Here is a 5,252-nt window from a genome sequence, read left to right on the forward strand (position 1 = left end):
TAATCTTAATATAAAAAGGTTTTGTCATTCCAAAAAAATTTGAGAAATTCTTATTTGAGGAAACTTTTGAAGGAATCTTTCATAAAATTTAGTTTGAGTAATATCCGAATAGTGTTTGGCACGTGGCTCACGATTTGTAGACCCGATTTGCCTTCTGACAACATCTCTTTGGTTAGGCGAAACTCTTGTCTTGTCATGCCAATTTTTTTTAATTAATGTTCTTAGTGCATCAACAAGAACCTTATCTTTGTGTGGTAGTATACCTGAGAATGCCCAAAGAGAATTATTGTTAGGTTCCTCCATTTTATCTCGCCTCTGTAATGCTTTACTTAATGTTGTTCTACTAACGTTTAATGACTTACTTGTTTTGCTTATCAAATGATTTTTAAAAATTTTCTTGCTCATTATGGTTGGTGTAATGAAACGTCTAGTAGCATTAGAATCTTTAGTATGTGATTTTGAACAAATAGCTTGATATGCATCAAATAGATTTCTCACAATAGTTCTTTCACTATTACTTTCAGATGATCTTAGGCCTCGAATTTTCATTGTCTCTCAAAAATTCAAATTTTTAATCATTTGAATAATTAATTGACATCTTGCGGTTTGGTTTAAGTTTTCAAAATAATTTTGCCATATTCTTTTAAAAATTCTCCTACAAGTTCATTCATTCATTTTATCGGGCTTTGGCTTCAATATAGTCTCATCAATGTCAATTAGATACTTTGGTTTCCTACGAATGATTCTAGGAGGTGTTAACATCGATGCATTATGTACATTCAATTCATCAAATAGAGAAGGTGTATGTTCATCATTTAATTGATTATTCAATGTGGTATCTTCTTCAGTTGCATTAGGTTCATATGGTAAATCAAATGTCTCTTCTTCAATTACATTAGGTGCATTATGTTCGTTTGGTAAGTCGAATTGAGATGTTGAGGATGACATACCTTCTTCTCCCATTGTTCTTATGTCACATAATTTCTTCATACACTGCCTTTGTCTTTCCTTTTCAACCTCTCTTTGTTCCATTTTTTCTTGCTTGCTCTTTCCCATGGTTGATATCGGTTGTCCAAAATAGAATCATATTACATATATATGTAAAAAAAATTCATAAACAAACAAATAACCATAAATATGCATTTTATCATTATTTTTTTGAATCAAAACTATTAAACAATCACAATAATATTGGCAAAACTAATAAGAACAACAATTCAATCATTTGAAATCATGCAAAAACAAAAATTCACTTACTTCTATGTATAAAATAGTGATAGAAGTGCAGATACAGCTGCAGTGGGGCCTTCAACGACCTCAAAAACTTCTTTTAAGGTTGTTGAGGCTCTTGGGCAAATAAAACTATGTCTAAATACCCCTTACGTGCTATATTAATAACCGTGTGCACACTGTTAGTCCATAAAATGTTGAAAAGCCCAACGGTATTTTTTTCCCACCCCGTACTAATAATTAGTGCATACGCCCTCCTACACCTTAAAAATGTTATGGCAGGGAAGTGAACTAATAGGATCAGTACCTCGTACATGCCTACAACTAATAAGTAGCACATACGCGCTCCTACGCCTTGAAAATGTTATGGCAGGGCAGTGAACTAATAGGCTCAGTACCTCGTACGTGCTATTTGTAGTAAATAAAATGTGAAGGAAAAGGGAGGGAGGGAGAGAGGGAGAGAGAGAGAGGGAGAGAGGTAGGGAGGGAGAGAGAGGGAGAGAGGGAGAGAGGTAGGGAGGGAGAGAGAGGGAGAGAGGGAGAGGGAGAGGGAGAGGGAGAGGGGGAAGAGAAGGGGGGAGGGAGAGAGAAGGGGTATGGAGGAAGGGAGAAGGGGAGAGAGGGAGAGGAAGAGAGACAGAGACAGACAGAGAGAGATAGAGAGGAGGGAGGGACAAAGGGAGAGAAGAAGGGGTATGGAGGAAGGGGGAGAGAGAGAGAGAGAGAGAGAGAAGGGGAGAGAATCAAGTCTCTATTTTTCACTTAAGTCTATCTCTCTCTCTCTCTCTCTCTCTCTCCCATTCTTTATCTCTGAAGTCTCTTCCTCTCATCCTCTATCTCTCTATCTCACTCTCCCCTTCTCTCAAGTTTATCTCTCTCTCATTCTCTCCCTCTCTCCTCCCCCTCCCTCTCTCCCTTTCTCATTACCTCTCTTTCTCACTCTCTCTTTAGTCTCTTGTACTCTCATTCCATCCCTTCCTCCCTCTCACTCAGAGTCTCTCTATCTCTCACCCTCTCTCTCCTTCCCTCCCTCCACCTCTTGGGTCTCTTTCTCTCCCAATCCCTCTATCCACCTCTCTCTCTCTCTCTCTCTCTCTCTCTCTCTCTCTCTCTCTCTCTCTCTCTCTCTCTCTCTCTCTCTCTCTCTCTCTCTCTCTCTTTGAGTCCCCTTCTCTATGTCGCTCTCTATCTCTATCTCTCCATCTATTTCCCTCTCTCTCTCTCCATCTCTGTCTCCCCCTCCCTTTCCCTTTCTCTATCTTTGTCTCCCCCCCCTCTCTCTCTCCATCTCTCTTTCTCTCATTCATCTCTTATCTCTCCCTCTCAGTCTCTATCTATCTATCTCACTCTCCTCCTCTCTTAGCTGTATCTCTCTCCCATTCCATCCCTCTCCTCCCCCTATCTCCCTCTCTAGGGTCATATTGTATTCCTAGGGGTCATATGGTATCTTAGGCATCCAAGCATGTGTCGTAAGGGGTCATAAGACACCATATGACTCCTTAAGACACCATATGACCCATAATGACACATAAGTGGTCATATGGAGTCCTAAGGGGTCATAGGATACCATATGACCCCTTAGCACAACATACGACCCATAATGACACCAAATGGTGTCCTAAGGGGTCATAGAACACTATATGACCTTTTAGGACACCATACGACCCATAACGGTACCATATGGAGTCCTAAGGGGTCAAATGGTGTCCTAAGGGGTTTTAGGAGACCATATGACCCCTTAGGACACCATATGACCCCTAACGACACCATATGGTGTCCTAAGGGGTCATAAGGTGTCCTAGGGGTCATAAGATACCATATGACCCTTAGAACACAATATGACCCCTAACAACATCTAAGGGGTCATAGGGTGTCCTAAGGGGTCATAAGACACTATATGATCCCTTAGCACACCATAGGACTTATAATGACATCAAATAGTGTCTTAAGGGGTCATAGAACACCACATGACCCTTTAGGACACCATATGATGTTGTTATGGGTCATATGGTGTCCTGAGGGGTCATATGGCATCCTATGACCCCTTAGGACACTATATGGTGTCCTTATGGGTCATATGATGTCTTAAGGGGTCATATGGTGTCCTAAGGGGTCATAGGACAACATATGACCTCTTAGGATACAATATGACCTCTAATGACACCTAAGGGGTCATATGGTGGGCAAATAAAATGATATATTATTTAAAGTTATGAATAGAACATCATACAATACAACATCGGTAGTATAGTTTTGATATAGCTAAGTTAGACCATTGTCATCATAAGGGAGACTCCAAGCGAACAAACAACGAGGCTTCACTAAAAAGTAAGTGTAAGAGCTTGACCTAACCCTAAGGGTACTGCCTTTCTAAAACATATGATGCTCTTAAATTTGCAAGGCTATATGAATAATCTCGATTGTGACTATAGGAACTACACACTTGATTTCTTTCATGGGTATGTACCCTTCCAGGCCTTTTGACAAGTGATGATCATCATATACTACCACTGCCATGCTTACAACAAACTTAAATTTCTTTAGATGACAGACGTTGTGTAACAACATGGGAACTCTTGCATACCCACCACTATCATGCTCGGTGACATCATCTACATTACTCTCCCTCTTTCTCTTCCTACCGGTTGTTTCCTTTTGAAAAACATATTCCAAGTAGTTCGACTCGTCATTTTTCTTTGTTGATACTATTTTCCACATCTTCTCTACTCATGAAAAACACATTCGAGAAGAATATTGTTGCAGGTTTCCTTGGTTGTCATGATAATGCACTCGTGGTTCAATTTCAGACCCTTCTTCCTCCTATTCAATATACAGACACAAATCCATCAGTCAATTTTCTTAGGAGAGCATACATGATAAAATCAAAGAGGAAGTTGTAGACAAGAAATAAATTCACTTACTTGTATAGAAGTGCAGACACATTTGCAGTGGGGTATGGAGGGAGGGAGGGGGAGAAGAAGAGAGAGAGGAATGGGATATGGAGGAAGGGAGAAGGGGAGAGAGGGAGAGGGAGGGAGAGGGAGAGGGAGAGAGAGAGAGAGAGAGAGAGAGAGAGAGAGAGAGAGAGAGAGAATACACTTATATGTGTGTATATATACTTAGTTTATTATATATTATTATATACATATATATATAATATTATATATTATATATAAAAATTATATATTATATGTATATACACATATTATATATACAATATCATATTATACACACTCCCAAAATTTAAACAAACATAGCGCGTACACGCTATTTATAGTAAACATAGCGCGTACACATTGTTTATAGGTAAGATAGAGCGTACACGCTTCTTACACCATAAGTACCCCATACGCTCTTTTTATACCATAAGTACCTCATACACGCTTTTTACTGTTTATGCTTGGAAATAGGCCTGGATGACAAAGCTATGGTTTGGAAGTTTGATTTCCCTCCATTTCCCTCCTTTTTGACATGTTTTATTTTATCAACTTGGTTTCTCGAATTTGTCATCATCAAGTTTACACTTCATCAAGTGGGTATTTCTAAAATTGCCACCATATTTTCACCCATCTTATGAGCTTTCTAACCATATATATATATATATATATATATATATATATTTTAAATTTGAACAACAATAACATATTATTATTGAATTTATTTTACCAGTGTCTCCATAGTTCTCATAGACATAGGTGCACCATTTTTTTAATAACTTTTGATATACTTATCCAAATTTTAAAAACTTTAAATATTATTGTAGTGCGCTTGATTCTTTACAATTTTTTTAAAAAAATTGTATGTTCAATTTGTTTAGTGTAACTTATGCTTCGCACATGAACAAGTACCTAATTTTCAGGATGTGCTTGGTTGGAAAAATCCTTAAAAACAAAATACTCAACAAAAAATTACAAAACAATACAAATATTCTAGTGCTCACTATTAACTATCTTTTTGCCAAAGGATTTGTCAAAATACTAAATCAAACTATGACTTTTTTGATGTGTATGCCAGACACTATG

The sequence above is a fragment of the Cryptomeria japonica genome, chromosome 3 (assembly GCF_030272615.1).
Source record: "Cryptomeria japonica chromosome 3, Sugi_1.0, whole genome shotgun sequence".
NCBI classification, from domain to species: domain Eukaryota; kingdom Viridiplantae; phylum Streptophyta; class Pinopsida; order Cupressales; family Cupressaceae; genus Cryptomeria; species Cryptomeria japonica.